The sequence below is a fragment of the Triticum urartu genome, chromosome 1A (genome assembly GCF_056163025.1).
Source record: "Triticum urartu cultivar PI428250 chromosome 1A, HENAU_Tu73, whole genome shotgun sequence".
Lineage (NCBI taxonomy): Eukaryota > Viridiplantae > Streptophyta > Magnoliopsida > Poales > Poaceae > Triticum > Triticum urartu.
The window spans coordinates 12605849-12631546 of NC_141873.1; the positions used below are offsets into that span (position 1 = coordinate 12605849).

The 25698-nt window shown below is 46.5% G+C and overlaps 1 pseudogene; it reads right to left on the reverse strand.

The window, feature by feature from the left end:
* Positions 1–18663: 18663 nt before the first annotated feature.
* LOC147988367 (uncharacterized) lies at positions 18664–25431 on the reverse strand (annotated as a pseudogene).
* Positions 25432–25698: the final 267 nt, after the last annotated feature.

The following is a 25698-nucleotide window of genomic DNA, read 5'->3' on the forward strand; positions in this document are numbered from 1 at the left end:
CGAAAAAACATATAGATAGATAGAGGGGCATCGGGTACCCTAGTAGCATAGATAGATAGAACATATAGAGGGGCATCCCCCCACTACATATAGTTTATAAAACATGAAAGTAACGGGCACACACGCCCGAACCAACACAAACACAAACTAGATAGATAGAAGACTCGCACTTGAACAGCCCCTTGAACAACTCGTTGGCCCCTCCTCCTTGCCACTCCTTGGCCCCTCCTCCTTGGGCCCCTCACTCGTCGTTCTCCGGCATCTGGTAAGAGAGGGTGCGCATGCCGTTGGGGTGAGGGAAGATGTGGTGGAAGTTGGTGAAAATGTTGTAGGTCGTGAACGCGATAAACTCGCATCCACACCAGAACACCTCCCCAAGGAGGTGGTGAGCGTCGTAGGGGTTGGTGAAGGTGACGTAGAGGCCGATGACCAAGCCGTTGGCGTTGCCATCGTACTGCTCGTGGAGGTGGAACATGGGCGGAGTGCCCGGAGGGAGGTGGCGGTAGCCGGCTTGGAGGAAGAAGCGAGCCAACTCTCTAGGGCCCCTCCACCTAGAGATGGCCCACACCCTCAGGTTATTCTCGACGACGACTCCGGCCGGGTACTGCCTCTCCGGCACGGTGCGAGGGCGACGGTAGGTAGGGCCGTTGAACTGCATGGTGGCTCGAGTGGTGGATTTGGCTCGAAAAGAAGAAGGGGAGGAGGCTTGAGAGATGCGTGTGAGAGGATGAGGAAATGGTGCCCTTTTATAGCCGCGTTGCAGCCGTGGTCAATGTGTACATGGTGCCTTCTCGATCGTTTTCTCTTCTCCGTTCGCACTGGCATAAGTAATTGCGGGCATTAATTCAAAAAACGGCGGGCAGAGCATCCAAAGAGGCACGGGCGGCACAGGCGAGGCGTGGGAAACAGGCCCGTTCATCCACGCGTGACACTGAAAAAGGAGCTGCACCACCGACGCGTCCGTCTCGTTCAAACATGCATTTGTTAAAATAGCTTAGATGCGACGTACCTATACGCTGTGCCCCTGCCGTGCTTTACTGCGTTGATGCGTGCATGCAAGCCCGCATGCAAATGGCTAAGCGTTCACAAGCAAAGAATAGCTAGGCTGCGACATTGCATGGCATGCATGGGACAGGGATGGCCCACATGTCATTGACCCTCTCGCATGCAGCCCATCCCCCCCTCTCGACGGCCGTGCGCACGCACGCCAGGCTCTACCGGGCCCGATCCGCTTGGCCCAACGGTCACTTAGATGCTCCCCCGCTCAACGTTATCTGTTCGTTAGAGAGAAAAAACGGTGGCCAATCAGATTGGAGCCCACGGATCGCCCCCGCGGAATCCTTCTAGAAGGCCTATCCGACGGCCGTAGTTTGGCGTTAGGGTTAGATCGACGGTGGACGTTTGGTGCTAGGGTTACAGGGTTTTGAGGCAGTCAACGGGGTTTTGAAAGGTTTGTTGACCAAACATTCAAATGTGTATAACTAATTAAAAAAATCTAAAAAATGAAAAACCTGCGCATATAGCCTTTTTATGTTACATAGTTATGATATAAAATGATAAACTTGATCTAATGATCTTTGCATGAAAAAACCTTCACAAATTGGACTATCTCGACTGAGGTTGCATAGAGTTCAAAGGAGTGAGAAGAGGGTTTGAGGTTTTGAAAATGCAAAAAAATAAATCAAAAACATCACCTTAGCTTCATTTTAGAGTGACTAAGGAGGATCTGAAGTTATTTTTGCATTTAAAATTTTTAAACTTGTTTTATTGCTGACTTTGTATTAAAGGGTGCTTTTTCAAAAATAAATTAAATAATATGAATACTTATTTAAAAAAAGGTGAGACTTCGTATTGATCTTATATAGGTATAATATAAGCTAAGAAAATCTTTTTTGGGTGATTTTGAGAAGGTCGAAAAAAACTTGCTTAGAAATGGGGCCGTTTCCCCTTACTTTGGAGCCTGTTTGGACAACATTTTCAGTGACTATGAGTTGGACTTCACAAAAAGGGTTGGATTTATGAACTAAAGTGCATAGTAGTACATAAAACGATGCAACATCACAGAACAAACAAATGAACTCAAAAAATATTGGAGATAGGTTCAAATTTGAATGTCGGTTCAAATTTGAATTTTATTTCAAGTCAAATCAACATCATAGCACATAAGTTTTCACATGAAAGAACATAAGTTTTCACATCAAATGACAACAAACTTAAGTTTTCACATCAAATTTGAATGATTTCGACTCTATTTCTTTTGTTTCTTTCTACCACTCGATTTCTTCTGCTTTTTTCCACCGTTTGGTTCCACGGTGCATAGTTTGTTGATGCTGATGCTCTTGCTTTTTGGCCCCTTGCAAACTCCACTAGGCCCCCTCAACTTTTGCACCTGACCATGTCCCACTTCTTCAGTTTGCACTTCTGCAGATTGAGTAGATGGCACACATTGTTCAACTACTTCAGTTTGCAACTCAACACTTGGCAGCACAACCTCCAAACATGGCAACACAGTTGTCAAAGCAGTTTGCATGGCAGCACAATAGTTGCTTCATCTGCAACAGTTTCAGATTGCCATAGCGTCTGCAAAATAGATTCAGTATGCATCACATCGTCCAAAACAGAAACACTTAGCTCATGTTCAGCACTAACAGTTTCAGTTAGCTCCATATCTTTGTCACCAAACATTATCTGCTTAGTGCTCTTCCGTCTATAGCCATTGAGTCTTGCTTTTTTCACTGGCCAACATTGTGAAGGAAATATGCCCTAGAGGCAATAATAAAGTTATTATTTATTTCCTTATTTCATGATAAATGTTTATTATTCATGCTAGAATTGTATTAACCGGAAACATAATACATGTGTGAATACATAGACAAACAGAGTGTCACTAGTATGCCTCTACTTGACTAGCTTGTTAATCAAAGATGGTTATGTTTCCTAACCATGGACAAAGAGTTGTTATTTGATTAACGGGATCACATCATTAGGTGAATGATCTGATTGACATGACCCATTCCATTAGCTTAGCACCCGATCATTTAGTATGTTGCTATTGCTTTCTTCATGACTTATACATGTTCCTATGACTATGAGATTATGTAACTCCCGTGTGCCGGAGGAACACTTTGTGTGCTACCAAACGTCACAACGTAACTGGGTGATTATAAAGGTTCTCTACAGGTGTCTCCAAAGGTACATGTTGGGTTGACGTATTTCGAGATTAGGATTTGTCACTCCGATCGTCGGAGAGGTATCTCTGGGCCCTCTCGGTAATACACATCACTTAAGCCTTGCAAGCAATGCAACTAATGAGTTAGTTGCGAGATGATGTATTATGGAACGAGTAAAGAGACTTGCCAGTAACGAGATTGAACTAGGTATTGGATACTGACGATCGAATCTCGGGCAAGTAACATACCGATGACAAAGGGAACAACGTATGTTGTTATGCGGTCTGACCGATAAAGATCTTCGTAGAATATGTAGGAGCCAATATGGGCATCCAGGTCCCGCTATTGGTTATTGACCGGAGACATGTCTCGGTCATGTCTACATTGTTCTCGAACCCGTAGGGTCCGCACGCTTAAGGTTTCGATGACAGTTATATTATGAGTTTATACGTTTTGATGTACCGAAGGTTGTTTGGAGTCCCGGATGTGATCACGGACATGATGAGGAGTCTCGAAATGGTTGAGACATAAAGATTGATATATTGGAAGCCTATGTTTGGATATCGGAAGTGTTCCGGGTGAAATCGGGATTTTACCGGAGTACCGGGAGGTTACCGGAACCCCCCGGGAGCTATATGGGCCTTAGTGGGCCTTAGTGGAAGAAGAGGAGTGGCGGCCAGGGCTGGGCCGCGTGCCCCTCCCCCTAGTCCGAATAGGACAAGGAGAGAGGGGGCCGGCGCCCCCTCCTTCTCTCTCCCTTTTTTCCCACCTCGCGAATCCTATTCCAACTAGGATTGGGGGAGAAGTCCTACTCCCGGAGGGAGTAGGACTCCTCCTGGCGCGCCCTATGATGGCCGGCCGGCCTCCCCCTCTTGAACCTTTATATACGGAGGCAGGGGCACCCCAGAGACACACAAGTTGATCCACGTGATCATATTCTTAGCCGTGTGCGGCGCCCCCTGCCACCATAGTCCTCGATAATATTGTAGCGGTGCTTAGGCGAAGCCCTGCGACAGTAGTACATCAAGATCGTCACCACGCCTCGTGCTGACGGAACTCTTCCCCGACACTTTGCTGGATCGGAGTCTGGGGATCGTCATCGAGCTGAACGTGTGCTAGAACTCGGAGGTGCCGTAGTTTCGGTGCTTGATCGGTCGGGCCGTGGAGACGTACGACTACATCAACCAGACGCTTCCGTTGTCGATCTACAAGGGTACGTAGATCAGACTCTCCCCTCTCGTTGCTATGCATCACCATGATCTTGCGTGTGCGTAGGAAATTTTTTGAAATTACTACGTTCCCCAACACATTGTTCAACAACAAGAGGTGGGGCTTTTTCTGCACGCTTCCTCCTAAAAAATAAAGCATTTGACTTGGTTAGATACTAGAACAAGTAGCAAAATCAAAAACTTGCAAAAACAGTAACATAAACATACTGTGGCCTCTGAGGAGTGTAGATGCACTTGGATGAACCAATTCTGTGCCCAAGTACCTCACACAACTTGCACCTATTTTTGTTACCTTTTTGAGCCCTTTTGGGCTTATCATTCTTTTCCTTTTCCTTTTTCCCCTTCTTACTACAATCACCTTTCTCAAACCAAGCTTTGAATCTGCTCTGTTTAGGCCTCCCAGCCTTTCTTCTAGTGATAGGGGGACACAAGGTAAATTCTATTTCCACCTCAGGCCACTGAGATTGGTTAGTCAGTGCAAGAATTGGACTTGCATATGCAGCTTTGAATTTTTGTACTGAATAATACTCATGCAAATATGGATGCATATTTAACCTGGGTTTAGATGCCAAAAAAAGTATGGAATGCTCACATGGTTTTCCAGTGTGTTGCCACTCTTGGCAAGTGCACTCATGCAACTCAGTATTTACCACATGCCTCTTTCCACTCTTTGTATCTCTAACTTCAGCACCCCACAAGGAAGATTTCTCAACAGATAGATGTGAAAGATTTCTACTCCTGTTGACCACCTGTTGTACCACTGCTGGAAGCTTGCCCCCTTCCAAAATATTAGCAATTTTTCTTGTCAAGTCCCACAAACGCATGATCATGATCCTTATTTGGTCCACCATGTCATGCACAGGCAAGTCTTTCAAATCCTTCACTTTGTTGTTAAAACTTTCTGCCAAGTTGTTATTGATATAATCACATTTTATGGCAGTATTAAAACCTGATCTATACCACAACAGAGAATGGTGGGTGTTCAACCATGAAGCAAATTCATTATCACTACATGATGCCAATATCTTACCAAGGTGATAGGAATGTGTCTGTCTGGTGTAGGATCAGGCTGCTGGCCACATGCGCCCAAATTCATCTCCTCTGAATTTTTTTATCAGATTCATCCACATATGTCCAAAGCACTCCCTCTGCTCAGCATGGGGGAAATTTTTTTTACTGCATTTTCCAACCCTTTACATGCATCTGTGTGGATGGCCAAAGGAGAAACTGGCCCTATGCATCTTTTTAGTTGCATCATGAACCATATCCATGATGCCTCTGTCTCTGAATGAAACATTCCTATTGCAATTGGGAACATCCAGTTGTGTCCATCTAGAGCATTGCATGCAGCCAACTGACCATTCCACTTTCCAGTCAAAAAAGATGAGTCTATGCTCAAATATGGACGACAACTTGCTTTGAATCCATCTATGCAAGGCTTCAAACACATAAAGAACTTGCTGAATAAAACCTTGCCATCCTCTGTTACCTCTGTATCTATCTCCACCACACTCCCAAGTGACCTCTTCTCCACCTCTGCTTTAAAACTATACAACATCCTAAATGTATTTGCCCAGTCACCATACAATGATTTCATGGCCCTTTGTTTTGCTTTCCACACTGTGGTATATTGCAGCTGGATGGGGTACAGCTTCTCCATGTCAACTTTAAGCCTCTTTGCAGTAGTGTTTGGAGTCTTGGCTAAAATAGGAGTAATCTTCTCTGTAACCCAAAGATGTGATGTCATCTTTGAAACTCTCTGTGAAGTGGTCATACATGTATGCTGGTGTGGTATTTGATTTACCCTTACTGTACTTCTATCAGGTTGTAGTCTGACAGATAAGTACCATTTGCAAGGATTGCCACCACCATCATAACCTTTGCACCGAGCATAAAATTTCTTTCGATCAGTCCACATAGTCTTGGCATCAAACTCTTTTTTCACTGCATAGGTCCTGAAAGACAATCCTAAACTCCTTCATGCTTGGCCACAACTTTCCCACCTCAATAACTGGGTTCTCTTTGTCATACAAACAAACTAGCTCATTATCATCTGCATCATCCACATCATCTGCAGCTTCTCTCATCAGCTGTTCTTCATCCTCATTTGCATTTCTAGGGCCTGTGTTACCTTCAGCAGGCAAAGAACTGTCATCCTTCTCCTTATCTTTGTCATCAACTTGAATGCCAAACATTTCGGCCATATCAATGTCAGATATTGGTGTAATGACCAAATCTGTTTTTTCATTCAACTCTACTACATTCCAGTCAACAACAATCTTCCTAGCACCATGGGTTCCCTCCTCTCCATCTGCATCAATCCCTGTATCTTCAGCTACTACAGTCGATTCAGTCAACAATGCCAACATCTTCTTTTGTGAAACCCACTCATCACCTTCCATCTGTGCAGCCCTCTTTGATTGCACATAACCAACTCTGGAATGAGTTTGCAGATCAATTAGCTCTGCATAAAATGTTACTTGTTTGCTTGCCACCCTTCTTGCTGATCAATTTCAGCAACCATGGATTCTCCATCTTCAATTCTCACATATTCACCATTATAGTTATCGAAACGTTGCAGAGATACCTCTTGTTCTGGAACCCAAACAATACTCTCCCCAATTCTCTCCACCAAATTTCCCATGGCCTTCTCCTTCATGCTCTCCAATTCCTGGGGATCAACATCTGCAAATTCGACATCCAACCTCACGGTGGTATCTCTATCAATGTCTTGGACACTGCCATCATTGAGCTTGGCTTTACAGGGAAAAAATTCCACTATAATTGCGAATGTGGTGGCAGAACCTGAACCTCCCCTGTTTTGTCAATGGCAGGCAGCGGCGGCGATCACTACCAAATCGAGTTCGATTCTAAATCGCCAAGAAAAGAGGGTGGCATTACCGATTTGAAGCACCGTCTCCTCGCTCCATCTCATCCAGCCCTTGCTCCATCTCCTATCCAATCGAGATTCTAAAACGCCAAGAAACAAGGGCAGCATGAGGCCACCGATTTATCCAAAATTCAGTGGAATGGGAGTAGTGTTTGGAAAATACTCACTCGCAATAGCCGCTGCAGAGATAGGCACTCCACCACCGGGCCGCGGAGAAGAAACAACCCCCGGATCCAATGGAGCCCGATTCTAAATCGCCAAGAAACAGAGGGCAGCATGAGGCCACAGATCCCCCAAAATTCTGGGGAGTGGGACTAGGGTTTCGGGCTCACCTCGCAATAGCTCTGCCGCTGCCGAAAAATGCGCTCCACCACCACGGAGAAGAAACCGCTGCCGGAGAAGATGCTTACGGTGGCGCCGCTTGCCCAGTCCAGCACGGGCGAGTCGAGCACGGTCACACAGTCCCAGGTCGAGTCGTGGACGGTTGACTCTTGTCTACGTGGCCATAGGTGGACCCCACCAGTCAGAGCACATAACCCCCAGTGTCCTAACCAAACCTCAGCCTAACTAACAGCCAACTAGCCGCGTAAATGGTGTGTCGCATGGGAGCTATTTTTTCCAACGTAGATGTCGCATGAGAGCTATTACAGCCAACGACGTCGCATGAGAGACAGTTCACACCAACGACGTCGCATGGGAGCTATTTGCCCCGCTGAGCCACGCTCGCTGTCTCTCCTCCGTTTTCCACGCCATATGCCTGGTACGGTGGTTTCATCATCTCAGTTTTTAAGCATAAATTTCTCTGATTCTATTCGGTACTCATGTCCTTCGAGTTTCTGACCGCAGGCAGGGAAACCAAGGATCCCGTGCCAACAATTAAATCTTCGTCGATTTTAACCTAGGATCCTAGCCAGCAATTAAATCTTGGCCGATTTTATCCGCTTCCTATCCGCCATGGATGAAGCAGTTAAGGCCTTAGGGGGATAGCTGTGGTGCGCCCAAAGTCACCAACGCAACTCTGACCAGTCAATCTTACTTCAGGTTGATTTAATATTATTTCTTAATACCACGTGTTTCCTTTGGATAGTACATACTAGGTTCATGAGGTGGAAGAACATATGCGTACAATCAATTGAGTACATATCTTGGATGATTAGATTCATGACATGTGCTTAGCTAGGCTGATCATCTTTCAACTGCTGGTTGATCAGTGCTAAGCGGCTGCTCACGGCCGGATGCCTTCTCGGTCTTAGATGATGTCTTGCCTTTAATCGTTCCTTCCAATAAGTCAGATAGATCCATCCAGCAAGCTGCCTTATCAGTACCATGGCCGATGCCTATGCAGTGGGATAATGTGTCACACTCCAGCCCATTAGAAAATACAGAGTTCAGTTACATTACTTTAGTTAAAGTATGACTTCAGTAATAATGTATGCAACAAATCATGTGTAGTGTAATTGGCTTTAATTTTTTTCCCAGTCCTATCAACACATATGTACATACCAACAGTTGCACAGGACAATCATGTTAGCTGCAAGCTTAGCTAGGGCCATATAGTTTATCTATGTTTCTGCTGTCTGTATATTAGTATCGTGTTTCCCACTTTTCCTCTTTCAGTGTCAATAAACCTTCAGATCATTCCCAAGTTTTGTATTAAAGCTAACAAAAATTCTTACAAATGCAAGGCCGTGGGAAATTCAATTACAGATTTTTGTTAAACTGTTGTTATATAAGGTGAGTTACTCCGATCATGTTTATATGTCTTTTTTGTGTACTAACGTCCATATAGTAAGGTTCCTTCTACAGAAAGCACTAAGGCATTATGAGAAGACAACACCTAAATAGTTGATTGAGTAATTCCCAAAACTGTATTAATCCTTATTTAGTAATATTATCAGCAGTTTGCCAAAGCAACACTTAGTTTTTACTGATTCTCATGTTTCGGAAGCATTGAAGCTGTAAGGCTCTAATTAAATTTACTGTCCTATTCAAATTCAGCACTCCAATTTTTGAATTTGTGGCCGGTGCCATAGCCAGTGATCATAACAATATATACGTACAGTTTATGCAGATTCAAAAAAAAAATTGAGGGCGAGTCTCTCCATCATTTTTGAATGAATGCTCCTACAATATAGTGCCTGGCAGAAACCTTGCTGGGATTCAAGATCCAATACAAATTCGCATGTTACCTTGATGTGCTATATAATGTAGTCCCTGTAGTACATATGCGTAGCTTGAAATCTAAATTATGCTCATGACTAAAAAATTAATTAGCACTCCGTGGCCCTGTATGTAACTCTTGCTTGGACCAGGATCTCATGAGGAAGGGGGAGAGGGGACACCAAAGATAGGTGTAGGTACGTACTATAGTTGCCTAATTGAATCTGTGCTGCATACCGAAATAATCACTTGCCGAAACAATAAAAACATAGTTTTTCATTATTTTATCTAGATTTTCCTCTCTTGACGCTCACACGTGTTGTCTCTTCAAATCTACAGATAGCCCAGCCTTGCCAGTTCAGCATGGAGGCAGTAGCTGACACCACCACTTCTCCACCCAGCATTATAATGTCCCGGTCTCACCCTCTTCTGCTTTATTCTTCAGGAGTATATGTCCGTCTTCTTCGTCCTGATGATGTCCACAGGCTAGATCACCCAACACCTTGACCGGTACTTCTGAAAAAGATGGATATGTCGACCTTTTGCAAAAGAAAATCTATTGCTATTGTCTGAACATGTCATGAGTCTGGAGAAAGGCATAAAAGAAGAGGAAACCGTGCACGATCGACTGTGCTGCAGACAACCTCCTCATCTACGCCGCCGGGTGTTGGCCAGATCCGACATCTTCGGATGTGATTCGCCGCTTATATCTGATGTCTACCAGTGCGAAGTAGCACACATGTCCACCAAACTGCATGATGCATGCACGAGCGGTGAACTATATTTATTTTCCTAGAGCATGGGTTCTTATGATACTTGAAAGTATGGAATATTTTTTATATTAAGTATATCTATTTATTACAGATTTGCAAGTAAGATTGGTTTTCTCTTCATAAAGTATATGATTCTATTTCACTTTCTTTTTACCTGAATACCTAACCAAATACAAAAGAAAATATGGTTTAATATGTGGTGCTTGCGTGCTTTCCATCGGACAGGCTAAGAAACTTCATATTATATCTTCTATTAAATGTCCCTCTCGGGTAGAGTTTTTTACTAGGCATAATTCTTTTCCCTCAACCTAAATGACTCATCCAAATTTCCGACATGACAAGATTTGTTAGCTAAACTGGTAAAGTACTTTCATAGTATTTCTAATGGTTTCAACATTTTGTCCTACATATCGATCTCCATGATAGTGAAGGTGGAGGTGAACAATGTATCTTCAAGATAATTTCTAGACTGGATTACCTTTTAAATTCTAAATATATTATTTTTCTATGCCAGTTTGCTTAATGCAAGGCACAATTTTGTTAGTATAAAGCCTTAGATTTTAGACTATGATTTATAGCATGTCAATTTTAATACCTCATTTTCTCTTCAGTTATATATTTTCTCCCTTTGTTGGTATTTCATATCCAATAATGAGATGTTTACATACACTGGTAGAAAAAGGGTCTGTAGTATCGGTTCGTAAGGGCCTTTTGTCCCGGTTCTGGAACCGGGACTAAAGGGTCGGTACTAATACCTCCCCCCTTTAGTCCCGGTTCAAACCAGAACCGGGACAGATGGGCATCCACGTGGCCGCTGCCGGCAGCCCAGGCAGGGGGGCTTTTGGTCCCGGTTGATGACATAAACCAGGACCAAAAGGCTTCCACGCGTCAGCAGCTAGCTGGAGCTGAGGTTTTTCTTTTTTTTAAAAAAAAGTGTCTGTTTTAGGGGTTTAGGGGGCAGATATATAATAACTCATGCATGCTCGCATCATACATCATCATATATAATAACAAGTCCTACTAATCAAGCATCATCATACAACTTCTACTCGTTATTAATAATAAGTCATACGATCATCATCCTCATAGTCATCGAACCCAACCCTACATAATTGTTCTTAGCACATGATCATCAGTATCAGGTAGGACCTAAACACACTTAAGGTAAAATAGCATAAAACAATATAGACCCTGACTCTCCATTATGAAGAATGGAGATCATCCTGTCTCCAATTCTTGCGCCTCGCTTCCTTTTGCTTCCAAGAAGCTCCTTACGACTGTCCATACATTTTTTCCATCCTTTGATTTTCATGTCTGCAGTTCTTTTAGAAATCTCGTATGGACAGTTGAGATTCGTAGGATGACCTGGATATATGTTCAAAACACGAAGGCTGCCGCCATTCTGATACATCAAATGAGGCACACAATCCTCTAGGATTCTCTGTTGAAAAACATAGTAATAACTTCGTAGTTAGCAATGATGTACTAGTTTTAGAAGTATGCAAAAAGATGCACGGATGTCGTAATAGTAAAAAATCTTACCAGGGTATCTCCATAGTAGTTACCGTAGTTCAACATGTGCACTAGTGGCACGTATTGACCATAATGTTGAGGAGTTCGATTGTAGATATTGTAATTCTCAAGATCATTACAAAATCCAACCAGATGAGTTTTCTCCTTGTAAGTTAACTCAGAGCCATCGGTGTAGTAAGTTCTATCTACCATCTTCTGCACATTCTTTGATACTTCAAAATAAGCTGTCAATGGAAATAAGCTGTCAACTATTTTGAAATGAACAATATCAATTAGTTAATAATTAACTATGTTTGAGAAACTCACATAGCGGTAGAACTGGAGGCGTATCAACAAGGACCCAAATGTCCATATTGTCTTGCTCGATTTCAGGATCACCAAGATCCATGGTGACAAGCATACCCTCATCAAAACCATACAATTTGCAAAATGCTTCCCAATTTTTGCAACCAAAATGGGTTACGCTCTCAGCATTATACAACTTTACTTCAAAATCCACATCATGATGGGTCCTTAGGTGAATTTTCTTCGTTTCAAAATTTTCATGGTCTTCAAAATCCATCCTCTCCAAGACATAGCGTCTTGCATGGCATGGGATAAACTATACTCGAATTGTAAAAGATGAAAATTACACGTTGAAATAGTTGAAGTCATGCTTAATTATGAAAAAAACACTTGTCGTCGTTGCGTACCGTTTCAACTTCGAAGGTCTCCTCGAGCTTAATGCTGAAGCGCCGACCATCGTCCAGGTGAGGCCTGTCGCACTGACCTCGATCGTCGTGGCACCAGTCGCACTCCCCCGGGAGACTTCCGTCGTCTGATGATGACATTTCCTATACGTTCATAATTCAAAGACTAAATTAGATCATTATTATTCAACTAATCATATGCATATGCCTTGCATAGTGCTCTCCAATTTGAGCATTCAATAAGAAAAATCAAATCGCAAAATAAAGTAGTATTCAAATTAGGATGCATTCAATTATAAGAAAAACTACATCATCTCCATGTGTCCGTACATCGAATATTATCACTAATACACGTCGAATACTATCATACATATCGCCAGTACAGCTAGAACCGTAGCGCCCGACGGGTATCGGCGCGGGCGGTGAACACCCAAAGGGAAGGAACCATCACAGGATCATAGCTCCAGTGAGATCCCTGAAGAACCTGCCAGGTATTCTCGAACCTGCCCTCCAACGCAACCATGTACGTAGCGACGGACGTGCTGGTCCTCCTCGCTGACACGGTGACGTACCACCTCCGCGGTGTCCGGAAGCCTCGGCACCGTCACTGGCCCATGTGACCGCCACCAAACAAGGATCGGGTCAACGACGGGCTGGCTCCTCACCAAGCTACGCCCCCCGGAAGGTAGCGCCTCCCAGTACCACCCCGGCGGAGCCCAGTCCCGGACATGGCCCATCTGGTCAAGCAAGTGTCGTCCTCCGCCGACTCGACGACGAGGATGCGGGATAGGCATCGTCCACGTCGATGCGGGAATAATTGCTTTAACTAAAAAAATAAACTAGTTCTATTAATTTTCGTGCTAAAAATAAACTACTTCTATAGTAAAATAAACCAGTTTTATTAAATCAACTAGTTCAACTACTAAGCACTTACTATAAATAGAATAATGTAGTACTTACTAAAAATAAACAACTTTACCTAGTTCTAACTAATTCCATTAAACACTTTCTAAGTAGTACTAATTACTAAAAGTTATCGGGGAGGGGGGTATATCGACAACGACATACCCGATAACAAAAATAAGAAGAGGAAGAAGAAGAAAAAAAGAGGAGAAGAAGAAAGGAATAGAAGAGGAAGAAGAAGAAAAAAAGAGGACAAGCTTCTTCTCCTCTTTTTTTTCTTCTTTTTCATCTTCTTATTTATTTCTCCTGTTATTCCTCTCCTCTTCTTCTTATTCTTCTTCTTCTCCTCCTTCTTCCTCTTCTTATTTTCCGTTTTTCTCTCCTTCTTTTTCTTCTAAATATGAACATATACGTAAATTGACAAAGATAACTCTATGAACAAAGAAATCATAAAAATTTTATGAACAAAATTACAACAGACAAAAATCATAAAAAATCTATGAACAAAATTACAACAGAAAAAAATCATAAAAAATCTATGAACAAAATTACAACAAAAAAAATTCATAAAAATTCTATGAAAAAATTGACATATTCTTTGCATATATATGAACACACAAACTTTTGCATATGCAACAATAATATCACCAAAAAAATGTATGAACAGTAAAAAATTCTAACTTTTGTATCTAAACTATACATCTAAATTAACTACAACAATGCAATTAACTATACATCTAAACTACGCATCTAAATTAACTACAACAACTCAATTAACTCTACATCCTAAATTACACATCTAAATTAACTGCACATCTAAATTAGGAAATTACGCAACGGGCCGGGGCGGCGATCGACGAGGAGGCCGGCAGGACACGGGGGCAACGGTGAGGGGCGCGGCGACGGCGACGGTGATGGGCGCGGAGACGGCGACGGTGAGGGGGCGCGGCGCGACGGGCGATGAGGAGGCAGGGGGCGGCGACAGCGACGGTGAGGGGCACGGCGTCGGCGGCGAGGAGGCAGGGGGGCACGGGGCGGCGACGGCGTCTGCGGCCGCGCGGGACGGCGTCGGAGGCAGGGGCGATGGCGAGGCGCAGCCTGGCGGTGTCGTCGGGCGGGGAAGAACGAACTGAATGAAAATTTTCACAAGTGCTACTTATATAGACGAAGCATTGGTCCCGGTTCGTGACAGAAACCGGGACGAATGCCCCCTTTAGTCCCGGTTGGTGCCACCAACCGGGACCAAAGGCCACTTTTCGGCAGCCCAAAGGGCGGGAAGCGGCGGCCTTTGGTCCCGGTTGGTGGCACCAACCGGGACTATAGGGGGCATTCGTCCCGGTTTCTGTCACGAACCGGGACCAATTCCCCCCTTTAGTCCCGCTTGGTGCCACCAACCGGGACCAATGGCCTTGCGCTGGCGCGGTGGTGGGAGTTTAGTCCCACCTCGCTAGTTGAGAGTGACCAGCACCTGTTTATAAGCTCCGCTGCCTCTTCCCACTCGAACTCCTCTGAAATGCAGGCTTATGGGCCTAATTGGACACTGCAATGCCTGTGGGCCTACTGGGCCTGCTGCGGGCCTGAATCCTGGCCCATGGTTGGGTTTCTAGTTGTATTCAGGCCGTGCTGGGCCAGTAGGTGGCATTTTTTTCTTTTTTTCTATTTATTTTTTCGTTTCTACTTAGAACTAAATACTTATAGTTTTTTAGTGATTTCTTTTTTCTTTTAGGTGACAAAAATTATAAACTTTCTGTTAGTGCCATTAGCTTTAAAATTTGAATAGTTTAAATTTGAATTTTTTAAAATTTGTGTGAATCACTAGTTTATGAATCACTAGTTTACTAAGTTTGTGTGAAAACACTTTGTAGAATAGTTAAAATTGATTTTTGAGTCAATCTTTTTCCTGCTATTTAATAGTAGGTGGCACTTTTTTTGTTTTTTTGTTGTGTAGTGATTTCTTTTTTATTTTAGGTCACAAAAATTATAAACTTTCTGTTAGTGCCATTAGCTTTAAAATTTGAATAGTTTAAATTTGAATTTTTTAAAATTTGTGTGAATCAATAGTTTATGAATAACTTTACTCAATTTGGTAATTTTAGTTAGTCATAACAAATATTATAGGCATTTTTTTCTTTTTTGCTATTTATTTTTTCATTTCTACTTAGAACTAAATACTTATAGTTTTTAGTGATTTCTTTTTTCTTTTAGGTCACAAAAAATAAAAACTTCTCTGTTAGTGAACATAGATGCACTTATAGAAAAAATTAAACATAAATTCATAATTAATTTCTATTTATGAATTTAGGTCCAATTTCCTCTATAGGTGCATCTATTTTCACTTTGAGAGGAGCTCAACAACGTAAAGAGGGACGGGCTTATAAACAGGTGTGGGCGCCCATTCGGTTGGCGAGGTGGGACTAAACTCTGGGCAAACCCTTTAGTCCCGGTTCGTGGCATGAACTGGGACTAAAGGGGATCCTTTGGTCCCGTTTCATGCCACGAACCGGGACCAATGGTGGTGGGCCAGGAGCCAGGCCCATTGGTCCCGGTTCGTCCCACCAACCGGGACCAAAAGGTCCAGACGAACCGGGACCAATGGCCCACGTGGCCCGGCCGGCCCCCTGGGCTCACGAACCGGGTCCAATGCCCCCATTGGTCCCGGTTCTAGACTGAACCGGGACTAATGGGCTGACCCGGCCTGGACCAAAGCCCTGTTTTCTACTAGTGATAATTTATTTTGTATAACAGAGAAGTTTAAATTAACATTCCGCATTCGAGTAGCCTTAAAAATATTGGGGCTGCAATGACCAGATTCATACCAGGTTGTATATTTCTGTGTTAGAAATAGTATATCAGTCATCTAATGAATTTTGGGGAAGATTGTATGTGAACCCTACTTCGCTAGGATTATAGTATGTGTTTTGAAAGTTAAGGTATGTTCAAGGATGGCACTATGATAGTTTTATCTCCTGTTATATTTACGTGTACTTAGACGCAATGACATATTCCTATAAAAGATTGATATCTACTTGGATTTTACATTGCTATCATATTATGCAAAAGGATGAGTATAGAATGAGATGACCATGGAAACTCAGTATAACTACACCAATGCAGTTTTAATATTTACCTTATTAATGAACATACAGATTAATAATTAACTAGGATAGCTGTACATTTCCTTCCCTTTTTTAGCTATCTTTTCTCTTCATTTGGTTGTTTGTTCGGTCTTCTGCTCCTCAGGCGTTTCTTTTTATTTACTCCCACATCATCCTAATGATTTCTTCTAATATAAAAAGAACATCACTTAAAGATATATAAACTGAAACTGTGTGCATCTATTTAATTACTCTGAAGGGTTGTACGTGGGAACGTAGGCGCGCGCCACACATCGGCTAGCTCATGCGTCCATCCGATTGGCCTGTTCAGGAGCTGTTGGATCCTGTGCGTGGCCTCATTCCGATCAGGCCTGAAATATGCACTATTGCATATAAAATATTTAGACCGTGCATCTGCACGGGTTGACGACTAGTATATTTAATCTTGTTAGATACACTTGCGGAATGCAGATGTAGCTTCATCATTGTTGTTTATATTTGGTAGTTCTGACATGAACTATTGTATCTACTGAGGTGATTCGGTTGGGAAGCTTGCCGGACTATACGGTAGGCTCTCTACCACTATGCAACCTTTTTTTTCAGTCTGCAATCTAGTTCTTAGCATTCTTTTGTTTTGAAACAACAAACATAGCCAGCTTTATTTTTGTTTCTGAAATTTTTGCAGCCTCGACTTCACTAAAGATCCCCGCCCGCGGATAAACGACTCCCCTCCCCGTACCCCCCCCCCCCCGAGCGGGGCGACCGGGGTGGCCCTCCCTCCCCTCGCCGCCCAGCCCCCACCTCCCACCCCTCCTCCAGCCGCTGCCGCCGGCTGGCGTGGCCGGGCGTTGCCCGCGCGGCGCCGTGGCGACCCTCTTCCTCTCCCCCTCGCGGTTCCCCGGCTCGGGCGGCGGTTTCCGGCGACGGTGCGCCTCGGCGGGCGGTGCTCCGGTGTAGATCGGGCGCAGATTCGGCGGCGGAGCGGCCCTTTGGCGGCGATGGCGGCTAGCTGCGGGGGTTGGCCGACGGAGCCCTGCAGGCCCAGATCTGGGCCCTTTTGGGCCCGATATGGGTCAGGGCGGGTTGGTATCGCCTCCGGCGGGTCTCCTCCGGCTGGGCTGGCGGGATGCGGTCGTTGGGATCGACGGCTCTGCGCTGCGTCGGCTGCAGCGCAGCAGCAGGAGCTTAACGGGCCCGATCTGGGCCTGGCTAGGCAGGGGGTCCGGCGTGCTCCCGCGCCTGCGTCCGGTCTGCTACGGCTTGTGCCAGTGGAGGTTGTCCCCTCCCACGTGGCTGTGGTGCTCCTGGTCCCTATCGGCGGTGGTCTCGTTTGGTTCGGCCGGCCTCACAACGTCTGCGGTGGAGAGACGACGGTGGTGTCCTCGTGACCGTGGTGGCGCAGGTTGGTGGGCGGTTGGCGTGGTGGAGCCGCCGGTTGGTCCTGGGTTGTGGGTATGAGGGTAGGGCGAAAACCCTCTCGGGTCCGCCCGGCACCGACGCGGTGATGCCTGCGGGCGCCATCAACCTTCTTCAAGGGCGGCGGGAGTACCTCTCGCCCGCTTCCCTCCGTGTACCGGGAAAAATCCTAGGATTCGTCTGGGTAGCAGCGTCGTCGTCGTCGTCGCAGTCCTTCTGAAGGTGTTGCTTGGTTCACGGCAACTCGATGGCATTGGAGCATGGTGGATGTTTCCGGTGGGCGCATCGGTTGCGGATGCTTCAGCTTTCGTTCATTTGGTGCTGCTGGCATTTCTTTCTCTTGCTTTTATCTTGTTTTTCTTTTGGGCATGATTGTGCTGTTTGCCCCAGCATCGAACTTCTGGCTGTCTCGGGTGGTTGCTATATTAATATAGCGGGGCGCAAGCCTTTTTCCGTAATTGTGTTTTGCAGGTGCGTCATATATCACAATTTCACTTATGGAATTATAGAAAAGAAAAGGAGGTATTGACTGTGTGTGCAACTCTGCATTATATGGTTTAAAACTTGGTTTCTTATTTTTTTCGAAAAGGGGGAATTCCCCGGCCTCTGCATCAGAAAGATGCATACGACCATCTTATTAACCAAATAACACAGTGCCAACATGGTTCCAAGGTCTCCAAAAGTAATAAGAAAAAAGGAAAAAAGCTCACACAGAGCCAAAGAAGGCTAGAAACACCCACTAGCCATGAACAGACGCCACAACCGGCTGGCTAAAACTAGATAGGTAAACTACATGTCTATCCTATTACATGACCGCCATCCAAACCGGTTGAAGATATCCCGAGCTACCATCTCCCATCGGAAAGACCCAGTAACCAAATGCTCCCTGGCCTCCATCTGGGTGAGTAGCGACCATGAACGGATCAGAGCCATAGTGCGGAATAAAACCTGCAAAAAATGTATACATGATATTCTGTTAAAAACCAAATCATTTCTGCAAGTCCAGATAGTCCACAGCAAAGCACAAACTCCAACCCGAATGTGTCTCGCTAAGTTAGGCTCAATCCCATTAAGCCATGTCCCAAATAACGCGTTAACAGAATTCGGTGGATTGATATTAAAAGCAATGTGGACCGTCTGCCAAAGTACTTTGGCCAACGGGCAATCAAAAAAGAGATGTTTGATAGTCTCATCCCGATCACAGAAACTACACCTAGTAGGTCCTGTCCAATTACGCTTTATAAAGTTGTCCTTTGTTAAAATAACTTGTTTATGGACAAACCACATAAACACTTTTATTTTCAAAGGAACTTTGACAGCCCAAACATGCTTAGAGGTAGGAATGGAGTTCGAATTAATAACATCAATGTACATTGATTTAACAGTGAATGCTCCAGACCTAGTCAATTTCCAGCGTAATTCATCGGGTTGTTCAGATAGTTGGACCTCCATCAGTCTCCTAACTAAACAGAGCCATTCTTCCCAACAATTGCCCGCTAGCGTCCGTCGGAACTGAATATTAAGGGGGATAGATTGAAATACCGAGGCGACGAACACTTCACGTCGTTGAACAATACGGTACAAAGACGGATATTGGATGGCCAAAGGTGTTTCGCCGAGCCAAGTATCCTCCCAGAAACGTGTACTAGAGCCGTTTCCAATAGCAAACCTCATCCTATTAAAGAAAGCTTGTTTGACTTTCATCAAACCTTTCCAGAAGGGTGAATCAGTCGGCCTGACTGTAACCTGGGACAAAGTTTTTGTTTGGAGGTACTTGGCACGAAGGATTTGAGCCCACACATGGCATCGTTCTCCGTTGAGAGCTTCCACAGCCACTTGCTAAGAAGGCATCTATTCTTAATTTCTAGATTCTCAATACCGAGACCCCCTTGGTCTTTCGGTCTACAGATGATATCCCATTTAGCAAGCCGATATTTTCGTTTAAGCTCATCACCCTGCCAAAAGAAACGCGATCGATAGAAGTCCAGTCTCTTCCTAACACCAACTGGGACCTCAAAGAACGATAGGAGAAACATAGGCATGCTCGTGAGCACCGAATTAATCAGGATTAATCGGCCTCCGTAGGACATGAGCTTACCCTTCCAACAACTCAGTTTCTTCTCAAATCGGTCCTCGATGCACTTCCACTCTTTGTTTGTCAGCCTACGATGGTGGATTGGAATCCCCAGGTAAGAGAAGGGAAACTCTCCCAACTCGCACCCAAACAATTGCCTATAAGCCTCCTGTTCGTCTTTAGTTCTACCAAAACAGAACAGCTCGCTCTTATGAAAGTTAATCTTTAACCCGGTCAATTGTTCAAATAGGCATAACACAAGCTTCATATTTCTCGCCTTGGCCAAGTCATGCTCCATAAAGATAATTGTATCATCTACATACTGAAGGATGGATACACCTCCATCAACGAGATGAGGTATCAATCCACCTACTTGACCATTTTCCTTAGCCCTTCATATCAAAATTGCTAACATATCCACCACAATGATAAATAGGATAGGGGACATCGGATCTCCTTGTCTTAGGCCTTTATGTGTCTGGAAGTAATGACCTATGTCATCATTAACTTTAATTCCCACACTACCTTTTTGCGTAAATGATTCAACCTGTTGGCGCCAGGCTTCATCAAAACCTTTCATACGCAATGACTGTTGGAGGAATGGCCATTTTATATTATCATACGCTTTCTCGAAATCCACCTTAAAAATTACTCCATCTAATTTTTTGGAATGGATTTCATGGAGCGTTTCATGCAGGACAACCACCCCTTCAAGGATGTTTCTGTTCGGCATGAAAGCAGTTTGGGACTGTTGTACCACAGAATGCGCAATCTGTGTGAGCCTATTAGTCCCTACCTTGGTGAAAATTTTGAAACTAACATTGAGGAGGCATATCGGCCTGAATTGCTCAATTCTCACAGCATCCGTTTTCTTAGGAAGCAATGTGATAGTTCCAAAATTTAAGTGAAATAACTGAAGCTGTCCAGAGAACAAGTCATGGAACATAGGTAGCAAATCCCCCTTAATAATGTGCCAGCACTTTTTATAGAACTCGGCCGGGAATCCATCCGGACCGGGAGCCTTATTGTTTTTCATCTGTGCAATAGCATCAAACACCTCCTTCTCTGAGAACGGGGCAACCAGAATATCATTTTCGGCAGCCGTTAGCTGAGGCACATCCTCAGTCCTAGACTCATCGAGGGACACACAATTATCCTCCGGGGGTCCAAATAACTGCTTGTAATACTCGGTAATATACGTTTTTAGGTTGTCTTGTCCTAAAATAGTGCCCTCATCTTGTTCAAGCTGAAAGATGCGCTTCTTTCTGTGCTTCCCATTAGCTATCAAATGGAAGAATTGAGTATTTGCGTCCCCTTGGACCACTTTGCGCACTTTAGCACGCAAAGCCCACTTCAATTCTTCTTCGCGGAGCAGTTCTTTCAACCTCTTTTCCGCCTCATTTTTAACCTGAAGCTCAGCAGGCAGTAAGATAATGGATTCGGCCTTTATGTCCCGGGCCTGTATAAGAGAAAGGAGTCTATCCTTTTCAATCTTATACACACCACTGAGGTGCTTAGCCCATCCCCATAGGAAACTTCTCAAATGCCTAATCTTATTCTGCCAACGCTCGATCGCAGTCACGCCTCCTGCACCTCTAGCCCATTCCCTGGCAATCAAATCCAAGAACCCCTCGCGTTCGAACCATGACATCTCGAAAGAAAAGGTGTTCTTGTTACCCACGTGGTTCGGCTCCCCTGAGTCCACGAACAAGGGTGTGTGATCGGATATTCCCCTCGAGAGAGCTTGCACTGTAACCAGAGGGAACTTTTGTTCCCACTCCACGCTTGCAAGAACTTGATCAAGTTTTTCAGAAGTCGGATTTGGCAGAGCGTTAGCCCAGGTAAACTTTCTACCAGAAAGCTCAATCTCCCTTAGATCCAAGCTTTCAATAATGGTATTGAACATAAACGACCATCTGCCGTCAAAGTTATCATTGTTCTTCTCCTCTTTCCTTCTGATGATATTGAAATCACCAACTAAAATTGGAAGCTGTTCTGACCCATAGATTCGAACAAGGTCCGCCAGAAACTCCGGTTTAAGCTCGGGCTGTGCGGCACCATAAACCGCCACCAAAGCCCAGTTAAAACCATCTATCTTGGACCTGACTCGAAACTTTACCGCGAAGTCACCCATCACTACACTTCGGACTTCAAGCGAATCGCATCTCACACCGAGTAAGATACCACCCGATCTACCTTGCGGAGGGAGGCAATGCCAATCAAAATCAATACCACCCACAAGGGAAGAAAGAAACTGGGGCGCAAAGTTTTCTCTACCAGTCTCCGATAGAGCGACAAAATCTAACTTCTGCTCTAAAGCTGCCTCAGCAAGGAACCTTCTTTTAGCCAAGTCCTTCAGACCTCTGCTATTCCAAAAAATTCCTCTCATATTTCATCATGGAATTTTTTAGTAATTCGAATCCTAGCACTCCTACGAACCGCGGAATCAGGATAGATCTTCCGTTTCCACTTACGTTTTGATTTACTAGGCTCTGCCTCTCAGTCCTCATAACCGGGTGGACTTAAATTATCAGCGTCAATCTCGATGGGTACATCATCATCCTCAACCATCTGATTTGGAGGTGCTAGATCCGCACACAGATTATCTAGCACTCTAACCCCTAACGCATCAATCTCATCATCATTCATCGGTTTAACTGCTGCAAGATTACGAATAGTCTCTAAGACACGTTCCGCCTCTAAATCTAACAGATCATTGACCGAATTATTGATCTCACTATCCGTGGCACCTAGTGAAACTCCTAACTGGTTTGCATTATTTATAATATCCTCATTAGAAAAATGCAATAAAGAGTTAGAAACGTTGACGGACATACCAGAGGATGATGAAGCCTCGTGAAGCTTGGCCGCCCTCATAGCGCACCGCTGCTGCATATCATCCACCTCCGGGAGCTCATGGATGCGAGCGCTCGTCCGTCTCCCCGTCGAGACAGGGTCCGGGATCCCGCCAAAAGCAACAACCTCCTCCCTAGTAAAACCTGGCGCTGAATCCCTCAAAGGGTCAACCGAGGTTACCAGAGGAGGCGGCTGCGGGCTCCCAAGCCCCACAGATGGGTGCCCCACGCCGGGGTCCTCTGCCACCGGTGCAAACGGGGAGGGGATGACGGGGGCCGCCTGCCCACGCTCTCCTCCCGCCCCATCCGCCGGTGCAGACGGAAGAGCTATCGGCGAAGGAGAGGCGGTCCTCCAGACCGCCGGGGAAGAAGGATGAGCCAGGGCCTCCTGCCCGAGCCCCTCCAACAACGCAGAAGATGGCGCAGGAGTCGCCGCCACCACCGGAGTTGCAGGAGCCGAGGCCACCTGCTCGGGCTCCCTCCCCCAGCACTGGCCGACCCCAACGTGACCGACGTCACCGGCGTCGGGATATGGAGGGGAGACATCAAGGCCTCCTGCCCCGACCCCCCTCCCCCCAACACCAGCTCACAGGTAGCCATCCGCACCGGAGCCTCGACCACAAGAGAAGGAAGGGAGAGAGAAGCGACCTCCGGCTCCCCCACCCCATCTCCTAACCGATGAGGCCCTCACCAAGCGACCAGAACCGCCAGCCCCCTCAAACTCCAACAGAGGAAGCATGCGCTCAAACAAATCATCGGAGTCAACCCGGTCACTCCAAAGCCTAGGCGGCGCTGATGCTGGCTCAAAAGACCCGAACCGCAACAAGGTCATAGGCACCGATGGCGATGCTGCCGGCTCAACCCCGGTCCCATCCCCGGGCAACTGAGCATCTGGGCGAGAGGCGTTAGACCCCTCTCGTGCGGACTCATCAGGCTGCGCCCCATTGGCGCCCGCATTGCCATCACCCTCATGCATATCAACATCATTCCCATTAACCGCATCTGCAAACAGATCAGTGTCCTCGAACTCAACATCGAGCGGGAACACCTCGCCCCTATAGGTCCAGTTGACCACATCAGGCACGAACTCAATATCCAGAACACTGACTAAAAGCCGGGCCACCCCATGAGCCCGAGTAAAAGCCATATCAACTCTCTTCGTCTTCCCAACCAACGTGCCCAAACTGGCCACCACTCGAACATCCTGCAAAGGCTTAGACGGGGCCCCTACAAACCGCAACCAGACCTGCGTAAGCAGCTTTCCCTTAGGCTCCACCTTCTTCCACTCGTGGAACTCCAGAATGCACGAAGTGCCAGGGAATCGACACAAACCAAAGCTCAACAACCGCTGCAGGTCATCCACCGTGGGGAAGTCGACCTTATAGATCTTATCCTCGAGAACCACCAGCTCCCACCGAAAGTCCCCCGGAGCCAGCTCCTGAAGCCTCCGCACGATCTGAGCCTCAGTGACCTCTCCCTGGGTAGCTTTGACAACCCCGGTAGTCAGGCTCGGGGTCTCCTCCGGAATCTCTCGCATAGCCGGTGATTCAAAAAACATGAGCTCGGCACAGTAAACTCCATACACAGTCAGCGACGGAGCCTGGTCACACAAAAACGGGCACTCCCCCGAGGCATGAGCCGGCTTGCCACACGTGTCACACAGCTCGGCCACGCACTCAGCAATGAAGTGGCCCTTCTCCCCACAACGGTAGCAAAGCATCTTCTCCTTCTTGCGCGCATACTTGGACACCCTCTCAGCATCGGGCCTGTCAGTATCCTCAGCCACCTTCCCAGCCTCAGGAACCTCGACACTGCCCAAGGCATTCACCACCTCCATTGCCTGGGGAGGAAGCTCAGTAGAAGCATGGTCGGGCTCCACTGCAGACGCCGCAGGATCAACTGCCCTAGGCGGAGGCGGTCGGCGATATCTCCCACGGCCCCCACCCCGGCCACCACGATGGCCACGATAGCCTCCTCTCTGGCGGTTGTCCGGGCCTGAGGCCCCCTCGACAAAACCGCCTGAAGGGCCGAGAAACGGTCTCTCCGCAGACCCGTCACTCTGCCAGGCAAATCCACGACCTCCACTCGTAGAGGAGGAACCTCGATGTTGTCCGTCACCATATGCATCATACCCGTCGTCCCCCCACTAGCCTCGGGGCGGATCATTGGGCTCTCCGCTGCTGGAATTATGTCTCATCTGCGTCGGACCCGCGCGATTCTGAGCCGGCCTTGCAACGTAGTGGGGCGGAGGAGCAGTACGAGTCGGACCGCCCGAAGGTGTCTGCTTCACCCCATGGGCAGTACCGCCGCGGGCCACCTGAGCCGCTGCAGCCACGGCCGGCGCCGGCGGCGGAAGGCCAGCATGACCCGCTGCTGACTGAGCAGCGGGCGCCCCACCCGGCGCAGCCGGCCTCAGCCCGTCCCGCCCTGCAGCAGGGGGCAGTTGCCCCGGTGGCCGGACGCCCGGGTAGCCAGCGCCTCGGCCCGGATTAGCCGGCGCAACTCCACCACCCGCCGGTGGCCTCTGACCGGGCGGCGCCGGGGCTCCTCGCCCAGCACCCGCCACCGGCGGCGGGGCCGCCCCACCCCTACCTGCTGCGTTGGTTTTCATGGCAGGCGGCGGCGCTGCCCCACGACCAGTCATCTCACTGAGCGGCCGGACGCTCCTTGCCCGACCGGCTCCAGAGGCGAGAGGGCGGATGCGCTTTGCACGGCCAAGACCAGAAGATCGGAACCCAGCCGTCCCTTGCCTGCGAACCCTAGCGCGCGGCTGGGACGAAACCGGAGCAGCACGATCGATGGAATCGCATGCACGATCGAGAAAAACGCTCGTGGAAACCGGACCTGCCTGGGCCTCATACCCAGCAGTCTCAGGCCCAACAGACAATGTTGATGCTTCAAGCAAAACCGG